At 37.0% G+C, this 14140-nt stretch overlaps 1 protein-coding gene across 4 annotated transcripts in view; it reads right to left on the bottom strand.

Annotated features, from left to right (window-relative positions):
* The window catches only part of LOC124881945 (MAM domain-containing glycosylphosphatidylinositol anchor protein 2-like), a 309655-nt gene that overhangs the window by 249073 nt on the left and 46442 nt on the right, over nt 1–14140 (bottom strand). The gene's annotated exons all lie outside the window — the stretch shown is intronic.

The raw sequence follows: 14140 nt of genomic DNA, 5'->3' as shown, positions 1-14140 counted from the left end.
TTTCAGTTGTGATACATTTACTGCACAGGAAACATAAACTGATCTGCTGCTGGTCAGCCAATGACTGATCTGCTGCAAATTTTTTAAGGGCAAAACTGGCTAATTCAGAGCCTGTGATCTTGAAATGTACCTATTCTACATGGTTCAATCACCCATTCCAGAAAAAAAAGCATTACTTGTAACCTTTTTTAGCTCACAAGTTCACAAAATGTTTCACAGTATTTTCTGGTACCTATTCATGCAAAATAGACAAATACAATTTAAACACATTTTAAAGACAAATTTGAATAGAAAAAAAAAATCTGCTTTATTTTATATTTCTTTGGCTTATATTTTCTTTCTAGGTTTGGTTTACTGAAATTAGCCATAGGATTTGTTTGCATATGAACCAGAACGTCTTTTATCAGATTAAATCTGGGCTACAGTGTACCCAGCAAGCTGAAGTTTGCACAGTTAAGCCTCTGTGGAAATCCACAGATATGTTTGGACATGAAATAAACCTCATTCCACTCTCTAACCATGTGGAGATATATGTCCCATTTGGCGACATTCAATGCTTTTAGATATGTGCTAACGTTTTCCCTTAAAATCCTGTGCAGTTTTCCTCTTCATTCAATGAAGAGAACAAAGGCTGTAGTGTGTGCAGGAAGAGCATCAAGAGAGTTTAGGGGTAGGAGAAGATGTCACCAAGAGAAAACAAACCACTATTAAGCAAACTGGCCTCCTCACATGCTGTAAAAGTGCCCCAACAATCATGACAGCGCTGCATGTATTTCTCCTGTGCCCTGGCTTAGAAGCAGCAGTGCTTTGCAAAAGCCAGCAAGTGTGAATAGTTCAGATGGACGGAGGATTTTAATGTTTCATAACGTAGTTTCAGTTCATATTAGTTGTTCTACCTATGAAATATTCAAAATCTACTTGTTTATTGAAATATTTAGTATTCTGACTCTCTTCATGTTCCAAGAATCTCTGGGAGAATTTTCATCCGGCTATAAATTAAAGAATTTATACGGGACTTGATTACAGATAAGCCTAAGATTCCATGATGGAAGAGCAACCAGGCAACAACTGGAGAACAATGTGGCTAAAAGAAAAAAAAAATAGCTGAATGTTCAGTGAAACTGGTAGCTAATGAGAGTAACGTCTCTGAACTTTGAGGCTGGCATAAATTAAAGCACAGTGAATAAATATTTTATTTTTGTTGTGGCAATCTCTCTTGTTAACACGTTTGCCTCTCTTGGTATTTGTTTCTGTGGTGTTAGGTGAATTCTGTGAAAAAATATAGTTAGGGGATATGAAACGGAAAACCTCATCTCCATTACCTAGAATTTAGCATGACTAATCATTGTGATAAAAGCTACAAAGAATATTCTGAGAGGCTCTTACAGATGCTCTTTGACCGGACTTTAAAGGGCAGAGTGTACATGACCAGCAGGGTGTCCTGTAGGATGTCTGTTTTAATGAGAGCAGGCCGAGCGGAGCCAAATACACTCTGATGTGTGATGTCACCAGTAATATGCTGGCAGGCCATAACCGCTGGCTGCCTGAATGGCTTTTACCACCATGTTGTTAACAAAGATCAGTGTACCTGCCTCTCTTCAAACACAATAAGCTGCAGCGCACAGCTTTCCTCAATTCTCTGCCTGAGCTGTCTATTGAAGGAAATGGAAATATTTGCTCTCATGTAGGGGTACAATCTCAGCCTGGCTAATTCAAACGTTTTGTTCTGTTTCAGAGTTGTTATCTTAAGAACTCATTCTATATATGTTCCAAAAGATTTTTTTAATTTTTAAAGGTTTTCCTCTGCTAAATTCAGCAACTACCTCTTTTTTATTAACTAACTGTCTTAACGTATAGACATAAAATGTTTTCCAGTGCCTGCACTCAGCTTTTAGAAATTGAATTGAACCCAACCAGACCAATTAGCATAAGGTTTTACAACATATCTCCCCCACTGTCATAGTTTACTTCACTTCTCAAGCTTCACTGATCTGATTGCTCTAATGCTGGTGCTGTACTTTGCCACTTGTGTACTATCTAAGCGATGGGTTATGCCAAAAGGCCTGCAAAATAAGCCCTTCTAGAACTCCAACTTAAAGTAATAAAATTTTACATTTGAAACCTTCAGCTTTCGGGCTGCACGGTGGCGCAGTTGGTAGCACTGTTGCCTTGCAGCAAGAAGGTCCTGGGTTTGATTCCCAGCCTGGGGTCTTTCTGCATGGAGTTTACATGTTCTCCCCGTGCATGCGTGGGTTCTCACTGGGTACTCCGGCTTCCTCCCACAGTCCAAAGACATGCCTGTTAGGTTAATTGGTCACTCTAAATTGACCTTAGGTGTATGAATGAGTGTGTGCATGGTTGTTTGTGTGTTTCCCTGCGATGGACTGGCGATCTGTCCAGGGTGTACCCTGCCTCTCGCCCATAGACTGCTGGAGATAGGCACCAGCTCCCCCGTGACCCACTATGGAATAAGCGGTAGAAAATGACTGACTGACTGACCTTCAGCTTTCTTGTTAGGATAGCTGTTAGTAGAGGCTTGGAAATGTCTTATTTAGAGATGCACCTTAATGCAGATTTAATGATTGTGCATCTTTGCTATTGAAAGACCAACAGTTTTTAGGCAACAAAACATAATAATGTAGTTATTATTTAACTGTTTATTAAGCTACCTTCAAGTGTCATTAGGATGCTAACAAAAAAGTTGTCGTCATTTAGTGCAAACAAATAGAAGTAATGACATTTGTTGCTTCAAGAGTACGCTGTAGTTAGTGAAGGAATAAAAGTTATTTAAAAAAAACACATTTTAATGCATATTAAAGGACATTTTGGATTTTACATAGAAAGTATGGGATAGAGCTGTACAATATATTAATGTAAATTGTAATCGCCATCACAATGTTGCAATAAAAAAGGGTTGCTTTGAACCAATAATATGGTAGGATATTATATTTTGCGTGTCAGGCATTGACGTTCTAGATATCAATCATATATCTGGTCATCAGGATACACTTGTCAGCTACAGTACAACAATTAATGTTCTGATGTCATCAGCCCTAGTTTTTCTTTTTTGTTTTGGTGGGGGCAGCTTTCAGTATTGTTTTTCAAAACTGATGTGAATTTGATGTCGTCAATGCCATTGTGAGTTTAAACATATGAAGTGTGTTTATATGTGGCGAGAAAGTTTTTCATGTTAACTTCGCTAGTCCTGTTGTGTGGTAAGATGTTTCTCAGCAGCAACACCTTGTGTTTAGGAGAGTGATTGCAGCAAGTGTGTTTTCACAACGTCTCAATAAAAGAAAAAACCTGTTGATTCGGCAGTCTCATGGTAATATTAAAAACTCTTTGAACAGGATTTTATTTTTCTTTTGATCACTTTATTTCAGGAGCTGACTTTATTGAAAAAACAGCTGTTTGCTGCGGCTTTAAGCTGAAGCATAATGCAAAGATAAACTTCAAACTGCCTTAAATTAAATGCTGTAATTATACAAGGTCACAAGCCTGACTAGGCAAACGGTAGTACCATATACCCTGTGTGGTTTAAGGAAGTCCCGAAGGTATTGAAAAAATTACCCAAATCTATAGGCACCAAGTTTAAATGTACATCTACAAAAGATGTTAAACAGTATGGCGTTAAAAAAATTGGTTACACACATTTTCTAGCAACTCTTGTCTTTCTTTTATTTTAGCAGTAAATTTCAAAGTATGACCTGGGTCACTGAAAAGTGAGCTGTTAAGTTCCCCTTTTGTGAGAGATGAAAGCAGCACTAAAAAAAAAAGTAAATTTAGTGAACCACACAATCAAAAGACAGCACAGATTGGCATAGATATTTAAGTCTTTGCAGTTTCCTTGCAGGACCCAGTGGAAATGATAAGCAGGCTGAAGGAGGCAGGCAAACTCTAACATGATCTTTGATGAAGCTTTTATAAAGATTCACTTTTCTTCTATTTTCGGGATCTGAGGAGCCTTAGGAATTATATTAAAACTTCCAAGATGCCTGGACTGAGAATAACACGCTGACAAGTTAGGATCTGTTGTCACAGTTCTCTCAAATCTCATAAATATTGAATCCACTGTGTTCTCTGACACTGGGATCATGAGGTATTTTACATTACATAAAACAAGGCATTTAAGAGGAGTGGATCAAAAGGAGAAAATATATTCAAGCGAGTTGAATACATGCAAATTGTCTTCGCGGGCCACGCAGCAAAGGGCTGCACCAAAAAGATGGGGTGTTTACAGGCCTTTGTATATGTGTAAATCAGAGTAAAACATTAGTCTTCAATCCCTTTGAGCTGTGTTCACAGAGCAGCTCTGCATCCCTGTTCCTCAATGCTGAGGAATTGCAGCTGTCGAAAATGATGTGGTCCCATTAGTGATGGAATCCAAGCTGAGACGAAGCCAGACGGAAAGCCGCTGTGGGGACAAGATGATAACAAGGTGCTCATTGGAGATGTGAGGGATGGTGTTTGCACATCACCCTACGTGTCTGTCTGATGAGACCAGGGCAGAGGAGGAGGGGAATGATGAGAGGGGGGGTATTAACATTAAGACAAAGCAAGAGAGGCGTGGAGAATGAGAATAAAAGAGAAATGGACAAGTAAGAAAAAGGATGGGGGAGATAAGATAAGACAAATAGAGAGGGGAACAAAGAGACTGGGGAGCAAGAGGGAGTGACTGGGAGAGTAATCACGGAAGGTAACACACAAATCAAAGCTACGGAGCAAGAGAGCAAGGAGGTTCACCAGAAGCTGAGTGAGAAGGAGCAAAATCACCCAATAGCTAGTGCTCCGAAAGATTGGCAGGTTTATTTCCTGTGAGTTACTGATGGCTCATTCTGCAGATTGTTTCACCCTGGGCTAAACTGTGAGCATAGTGGGATAAATACAAAGACACCATGTAACTGCAGCAAAGAGAGCTACCATATTCAGAAAAAAGAAAATGAACTCGAATACAACAGAACAGAAGGAGCACTGAGCATTTGGTCTCCTTTGATAATTGTTTGACCTTTGTTAATACAACATTCATGACAACCTGATGTGTTAAAAGCAATCCCAGTAATACAATACTATTTTCATTTATCATTATAGGGTTTTTAAGACTGAGAACTGAGCTAGCATTAAATCTGGATGAAAACAATTTGTTATCCCCTGCAACAACTTATTTTTAAAGAACAAAATAATATATTCATATCATTGGACTAAAATAAACGGAAACGGACTTTAACATGCTGACTAACATTGCAAAATATGTTAAAATATGTTTTCCAGTGAGCTTTACCAGTCTTAGAAGTTGAAAACAAAGAAATCACTGAAATATACAACAGGTGCCACTGGGACTTTGGTTCTTGCTCAGTTTGCTTTAATTTTAAGCATCATCCAATTCACAACAAAAGCCATGTTATGGTGTTATAGAGAAAAGCAAACATAATAAACAAGGACAAATCTGAGATGATACAAAGCCGTATGGAAGAAAAAGGTTGATCCAAATTTGCATCCAACACGATCTGAAGAAAATCTGCAGAGATCTAAACAGTTCTCACACGACAGTGAAGATTTGCAGAATTGAATGTTTTAGCACAGTGACGGTTTCATCCAATACTGGGCTGTATGATAAAGCTAATGAATCAAGTCTTATTGTAAAAGAAAAATAGGACAGGTTTGAACATCTTACCATCCTAATAGGACGTGTCAGCAAAGCTTGAGACAAACTAACGTGAAATATGTTGCCTACAGTGTATCAAGTGAATCTAGTCCTTGCAACCTTTTGTTCGAAGACAAAACTGGCATCAAAAAGCTGAAAAACAATATTATGGTAAGTAAATACATTTTAGATGTTTTACATATAAATTATGTAGATATAAGTGAAAACAGATAGACTGAAATCAATAGATAAAAGGATACACAAAGTTGCTGCCATTCCATCCAACTCTAATACATAACTATGATTATGTAGGTGGTGTATAGGTATTTGGAGTATATGAAGCAGAGATAGAAAGTAGATAGAAATGTCATAAACAAATGACACTCAGTTTTCTTTTCACTTTTACAATTCAAGGTTTTCCACAAATGTCTCCTTTTCTACAGAACACACTGCTTGGACGTAACAGACATGCATGTATTCCTATTCATACTAGTTTGGGGTCAGTTGAACCATACCATTCCACTTTACAGTTTTACTACAGCCTCACAAAAGAGGAAAATCCACTGGTTTGTTTCCTCTGGGAAGAAAATTTAAATATTTGAAATCAACAATTAGGTGATTTTGAGTAAGGTACTAATGCATAATTTGGCTCCTTCTAAATATGGAAACCAGTTGATCTCAGGACACCACATTTCCTAAAAACAACCATTATTGCAGATTATTTTCTTAGCTCATAAGATGACTTTTATTTATTTTGTTTTGCCTTGCGTTAGGTGTAATCTTTTAAATAGAAGGTTTACAGTTGCTGTTGGTGCATACAGTAGTCACAAATATTTGATATGGAGAAGCCCCAGTGGCCCCTAGTGGCCAGGTACAGATTTATGTCACATATGCTTCATCGTCAAGCAGACTGAGAAGTATGAATTCAAATTTTTTTTATCTTCTTTATCAGGTAAAACTAAACATGGCATAAGTTTAATTTAATTTTTCAACCAATATTATCTTGAACTAAAGGTATTGCGCATTGCTTGGTTGTAACCATTGTACAGTTTAATGGTACAGAGTATCAATAAAAAAAAGAGAAAAAAAAAAGACAATAAGTCATATTTACCAAAATGAATTTAATACATCCATGTGCTTTCTCCTTCCCTGACGTATTTGATTGAACACTGCAGCTGCCTGTCCTCTATCTGTGAAAGCACTGGCAGAGTGCAAAACTCCCATAAACAGAGTGTAACGTGTATTTCAACAAGCATTATCCATTATAATACAGTTCATTCATGTTTCATCTGAGGAGGGAACAAAACACAATCTAAGGTAAACTATATAAATACAGTGGGACAGATAAATATAATTTCAGCACCAAGGACAAAGCAAGTTGTTACTGTGAACCACTTGTCCTTAATAATAACTGAGATGACACAGCAAAATATTTTAGGTAAACCTAAAAAAAAAGAAAGAAATCACTGCCAACTGGGGTCTCTGTCTTTGTAGAAGCTTTGTACAATTTCAACACGTGTACCAAATGTGGATTTTATAATTGCTTGTAATTACAGTGCTGTTATGTGGCAATTACACAGGTTGTATATGTTTGGCTTCATGAGCATAACGTCTTCTAATGCCACTTAGTCCATGTATTATTATAGAAGCTCTGTTGCTGTCAGACACCATAGCTAGACACACAGTCTGTTACTTATCATGACAATTAAATGCAGCAAAAAAAGGTTTCCAAGCAAAATTAAATGGGGTGATCATCATCTTCTGACCCTTCCTAACTGTCACACTGCTTCTGATTGTGTTTTCAGAGATCCATTCTATGTTACTTTGAAGCAAATGTAATATGCTGTAAAAAAAAAAAAAAAAAACTGCGGCACAATTTTAAAGAGAAGCTAAAAATATTAAATAAACAACGATTAGATGACAAAATGAAAAGCAATCGCAGTCCCTATAAAAAGCATCGAACACTTCCAGAGGTTTTACACTCCTAGATATAGCCAATGAGGGGAAATTATGTTTCCTTTTTAAAAAACTAAATGCTTCTCTTTTCTTTGTTTACAACGTGATGTTCCTGGGAGAACATATTGTCCCTGCAGAGATTTGGTGCACATTTAAGATATTTTTAACTTGGTATACTTGTATATTGCCCAATTAAAACTGTAATTAATGCAAGATGCATTTTGCTTCCAGGAAAACGTGAAACATAAACACACGCATGACAAATACTGAGAGTGAATCAGCCTTCTGCAAATGCATCTAGACTCCACCAAAACAAAGTAAAAGGGTCAGAAGTCACTGATTGTGCTTTGGAAATGTTATTTCTATCGAATTCCTTTTGATAGCAAGTTTGTGGGCTGTGCTCTCTACTGATTGTGTTTTTCCAGACATCCTTTCTGCCCCCAATGTACTACCATCATATTTCTCTAGACAATTGGAAAATGTAATTTCTTCCCGTTGAATGAATGGGTTGGAGAGCAAAAGAACATTCACTCGGGCGATGCATGTCTCTGTCTTGGAGCAAAGCACACTGTCCACAAGGACATGCTACATCAGCAGAAAGGTCAAATAGTGTGTAGTGCAAAGGGGAGGCCTTTATAAGAACATCGTGCTAGCTTCTTTGTCCACTCAGTTCTTTGAGGAACCATTAAAAATTGAAGAAATAACATTTTCACAAACGGGAAATATCTTTTTTACCTTTTCTGTGAAGGGTGCATGCCCTATTTTAAGTTTTCATCACGCATTTGACTCAAGTCATTCAAGGGAAAATGGAATGAATATCAGATTCTCTTGAAAATTTCAGTTTCACTTCAGGGAAAAACCTAAATCCCACCATCCTCTGTACAACACTTGAACAACTCAAACCAGTTTTTTGCTTGCTGTCTACGACAAAGTGCACTATAAACTTTGTGCCACAGACAAAGACAAAAAAAAAAACTACCTCATAACTTACTGAAGTTGAGCAGAAATATGAGAAAACAACACTAACGGGCTCTGTGGTTACAACTAGATATTTCATAAGGTTATGAAGAGATATTAAGTAAACAGTCTGCATGGTTCAAAAGCAGTTTGGCATTGTAAAAACTTGCTGAATGTTGACTCCCCCTCACCTGTTTATTCTTAATCCAGTAAGGAGAAAGTTAAACAGGTTGTGTTCAACAGCATTTTTTATTTTTGTAAAGTTTGTGTTTTACATTCAAAAGTTTTTTGTTTTTTTTTAAGGTCACTTCTGCTAAGAAAGAAATCTGTATGTTAGCAGTATTTAATGGTAAATGTGGGGGGAAATTACTTTCAATTTTGGGGACTAAAATTCAACATTAGAAACAAATTCATTGGCTTGGTTTGTGCACACGAACAAGAAATTTGACTTCGGTTCCACTTTGCTCTACTGTACCGACATTTTAAATATAAATCTATGTATTTAAAGAAAAGTGTTTTAAAAGAAATAAAACACATAAAAAGATAATAGCAAGAAAGGACAAAAAAAAACCACACAATAACATGCAAAGTACAGTTCGTATAACCACCTTGAGCATCAGTTACTCTTAGTTACTTCATCAGCCTCTTGTAGGGTTTTGGTCTGCTCTGCTTTCTAGTGCTGCTTTAGTTAATTTAGATTTGCAGTAATTCATTTCACGTCCATACAGCATTTCAACTGCAACAACTTGTGTTTTTATTTTTTTAGCAGAAAATCTACAATGTATTGTAGATTTTCTGCTGTGTACAGGATCATCCAATTGCGCAAATTTTGGCCAAATCTCAGCTGATAGAAAGGCCCAATAGAAAGAGCTTTTCACTTTTATCTATAATACATAAATTTTAGTAAACCGATGAATTCATAGCCCATTCAATGACTGAAATGTCCTCATGCCCTGTGGATGCAAGACAAACCCAATACATCACTCTTCCATCACCATCCTTGGCAGGTGCAATTAGGTACTTCTGTTTATATGCTGTTTTTTGGGCAAACTTAGCTAAAGATGGGTGGTATAAAGGTATTAAATCATGATGGATTCAAACATGTTGACAATCTGCAAAAGAAGAGAGATAGCAATTTTGTCTACAAGGCACATTTTGTTGATATTCTGTAATAGTACTGGCACTTATTCATCAGGGTTTTTCCTTTTTAAACAGGCAAAATAGTCTAAAAACAAGTCCTAAGGATGTACTTGTACTCATCATCTTCTGCTTATCAGGGACTGGTAGCGGGGGCAGCAGTCTCAGCAGAGACGCCCAGACTTCACTCTCCCCAGACACCTCTTCCAGCTACTCTGGGGGAAGCCTGAGGCATTCCCTGGCCAGCCAAAAGACATAGTACCTCCAGAGGATGGATGTCAATATATTTATTAAATACCAGCTATCCTGTGCACAAGTTGGCAATATGTGATTACTGTTATTAATGGTAGTTTTTTTCCGCACCCTGTGACCTTAGTATTTAAGGATATATGTTAAGGAACATAAATCTTCTTCCCTATGAAACAGAAAAGAAAAATTTACACATAAAGTGAGCTGATTATTATTCAAGTCCGCACGTTTGAAAAAATTGCAGCGATAGTCCTGGGAAGTTACAGCAACGTCATGTGGTCATTAGCTTTAAATTCAGTACACCAATTCTAAAATTCCCCTTCTCATTTGCTTGGATAATGTTTGGCAGTTAGCTGTGCAGGGATTAATCTGTGTGAATATGAGAACTACATTTCAATATAAACTCTGTCTTCAAAGTTAGGATATTTCCTGAAAACAAGTCACATGTTCCAGTTTCTTGGAAATTTTTGAAGAAGCGGGTTCGGACATAGAATATATTGTTTTTTTTAACTGTGGAGAAATGTAATCATTGGTCTTACCAAAATGTACCTAGAGTCATATGATTTATAATTCTTTAAGATATGTGCTTAGAGCATATTTTCCATCTCCACTTATTCCATAAATAATATTTTAAAATAGCATAGGGATATTTTCACTAAGGCAGTTGTATAAGGGGCTGTTTTCTCCACCAGTTAGCACAAGACCATAATTGAAGAGATTTTTTTATTTTTTTTGCCACAGTTACAACTAAGTTGACATGTTTTGTGCCTTGTATGATGGCTCTTGTGATGAAAGCCTCATTAGAGCATGAAATTGGGCTATGTTACTTTGTCATATATAACTATTTCCAGTAAAAGAAATTAGGAAAATATTGGTCAGAGAGTGAAAGAGAAGTATTACACAGTTTAGACATGCTTTTTTCTAACAGTCACAACATGACCATCATCTTGCCATCCAAAAATTTAATGTGTTTGTTTTTATCCATTTCATATCCCAAATGAGCTCTGTGTTTCGAGTTGTTTTATTTTTAGCAGCCAGAGCAGCCTACTCAATCAAACACAAGGGAAATATGTGCTTCAGTCCTTTGTATCATTGGTAGTAACCATTAAGGCTGACAAGAGTTTACATTTTCTTAAACACAAATTAGGTGATTTTTTTTAACTGACTGAAATGCTTTCCATCTCAGAAATTGTGACATGGAAACACTTTATAATTAACCTGGCTTTGCATTTTGAGAAGTGTTTTGAGTGCTGATTGGAAGGATGCAGCAGAGCAGAAACTGCCCTCAGAAATTCATGCCAACAGAGGTGAATTAATTAAACATCAACCCACTGAACCCACTGAAGGGCAGATTTACTATCCAATTACAGCTTGGTTACATATCTGAATCAGTGCCGATGGTTGTGTTGTAAGAGTCCGAAAACTGTGCTTATCTACAAACGCAGGCACAACCAGCTCATTACAAAGGATTCTACCAGGAGCTAGGCAAGTTATTGCAGAATACCAAACAAGCAGACCTGTTGATCAGGAGCTTTTCACCTATCAAATACATGGCAGTGACACGTTACTTGTAGCCACAATACAGGATGTTCAATTGCCTGTTGAGGTATTATAGATGTGTTCTGCAGCCATGACCAAAACAGACTATTTATTGAGTCTCTGTAAGAGAAATGAAAACATTGTATGTATGAATGAAAAGGCAGTTATGACATTCTTCATGTTAGTATCTTTTACAAATAACGGGAATTTGAGTATTTGTCCAATCAACAAAGAATAGTAGAAATGCTATGTCAAAAGGTCTCCCTTCCAGATTTTTACCTATCTTAAGCTTGACTGTTATTAAAATACATAGGCAACAGAAAATAACTCAAAGATTACAGAGTATGCCTTTTTAGATGCAGAAGAAACTCTGTTTATTAAAAATCCCAATGCTCATACATTTAGGACACAAAACTCACTTTATGAGAAGATCAAAAGGCAGGGTTCTTGCTGGGGCCACATAGCGCATGCCAAATCCAAGTGCTCTGGGGCTCACGACAGAGCACTTTCATTTATTCTTGCACAATGTGCTCAGTTTGGCTGCAGTTCACCACCTTGGCGAATTATTGCTTGTGATACAACTTAATTCTATAATTCTGTTGGCTTTCATGTGTGATGAGCTGCTGCCAGCCCAGTGACAAGATTAACAGAAACTGTTAGAGGTGTGGGTCAGAGTTCTGACGAAATGAGCTCCTGGTCGAATTTTTTTACTGTGGTTATTCTCGACAAGCTATATACACCTATATACGGGTCGGATATTTTGTTAGAACATATGTTGTCTATGCAAGTCCAACATCTAAAGAAAACATTACAGAAAGTCACGGTCTGGTGAGTCAAAGGTCACGTAATAGTTTTAGCTCACGTATGTGACCTCAGTTAGTGCCACTGCAGGTAATGGAGACTGAATGTTTATTTGTAACAGTTTGCTCCATTGTCATGTGGAGCTGCTGTCCTTTAGATGAACATTGTCTGAATGTTCTGACCATGCGTTCTTTCAACAACCACATACATCATCCAGCCTATCAGTGAACAGTGAATGGTTAAAACATGGCAGCTATGGAAATCAGAGGTTGGTAGTAACAGGGTAGTAATTTACATTTGATATCAGTTCAGCATTGGCTAATAAACCTTGTGGCTAATTGCATTTTCTGACATAGCCACAGTGGCTAATCATTTTTGAGCCTGAGAGAGAACCCTGAAAAGGACCTAAATATGCTTTTGAGTTTCCAAGTCAGAGATCTGCAACCTTTACAATCCAAAGATGTTGTATTTTTAAGAACTGCAATTTCATTTCTTTTTTTAGCTTTAAAAACTGAAAAAAACATAGTTTTCAACCTTATGACACGAAACATTGATCTAAAAATATTACCAGTACCTTTATTGTCCTTCTGCTGTGGACACTTAATGTAACTTTTCCATGAAAAAAACTGAATTACTGTTTGTTATTTTATCTCCATTCAAAAAAAGTTCGTTGGTTCTTTTTTATTTTTAGCAAAAGTTATTAAAAGCCATTATGGAAGGTTCAATGAGCCACTTGCAGCTCCGGAGACACAGGTTGCTGTCCCCTGGTCTAGATGAACACACCAAAAAATAACTGGAGATTAGGTTCTCAAAAACTGACATAAAGAACCCAGGTTAATGCAATTTCAAGATATTATTTCTGTTTCTTTTAGTGACTTCATTTGGGTTTGGACAGATGAGCCCAAACTAACAGCTAGTCATGCATTTAAAACCAGTAATTAGAGGTGGGTAGTAGCCAGTTACAGTAACTAGAGTTACTATCCACCTCTACCTCTCACACCTCTAGTTATGTCACTAAATGAAAATCAAGTACCTTTAAAGGGAAAATTGCACCAGACACTAACATGTGCCCACAATATATGTTAAAGCGAGATTTCTTGTTTATACAGAATCTTCATTGTTCTAATATCAATTTCCATATCCTGGGCTCGCTTTGGAAATTGGTTCCTTTTGCCTGAATGTTTGTGGTAATGATGTTACAATCATTCCTGCAGAGTTTACAAATAGTTCAAAATGCTGCAGCTTATCTTTTGACCGGTACAAAGCAGCGTGAACAGATCTCTTCATTGGAATTCTGTCTGTCATCGAATTGATTTCAAAATTTTTGTGCTCACTTTTAAAGTTTTTAATGATCTAGACCCATCCTATCTATGTGATCTCTTCAACATCTACACACCTTTGAAAGCACTCCAGTCAACCAGCCAGTTTCTGCGTGTTGTTCCTAGATCAAAGTTAAAATGTAGAGGTCATTGAGTGTTTGCTGTGGTGTCCCAAGACTGTGTAATACCTTACCTCTACACGTGAGTACAGCTCAGAACATAGAACCATTTAAATGTATTTTATGAGACGCTCAATAGTTCTTAACTCTTCTGTAATTATTTTTTTCTACAGTCTTATTCTATTAGCTATGACTGATTCTTTTTACAGATTTGGAATCCTGACAGATGTGAGTTACAGTTATAATCAATACAATTGTTCGGTTATAACATAAGATATCTGCTGCGGCATGTTATTTGCTGCTGACCTTCTGTAAAGACATAACAAGAACATGATGTCAGACTGTCTCTGTTGCACTGGCCTTAAAACAGTAGGAACATATAGTGCAGCCAAAAGGGTCTGATTAATTGCACTGTAAACAAT

The sequence above is a fragment of the Girardinichthys multiradiatus genome, chromosome 15, assembly GCF_021462225.1.
Source record: "Girardinichthys multiradiatus isolate DD_20200921_A chromosome 15, DD_fGirMul_XY1, whole genome shotgun sequence".
Classification (NCBI taxonomy): Eukaryota; Metazoa; Chordata; class Actinopteri; order Cyprinodontiformes; family Goodeidae; genus Girardinichthys; species Girardinichthys multiradiatus.
Note: the sequence above shows the minus strand (reverse complement) of the source record. Positions and strands in the feature narration are given on the sequence as shown.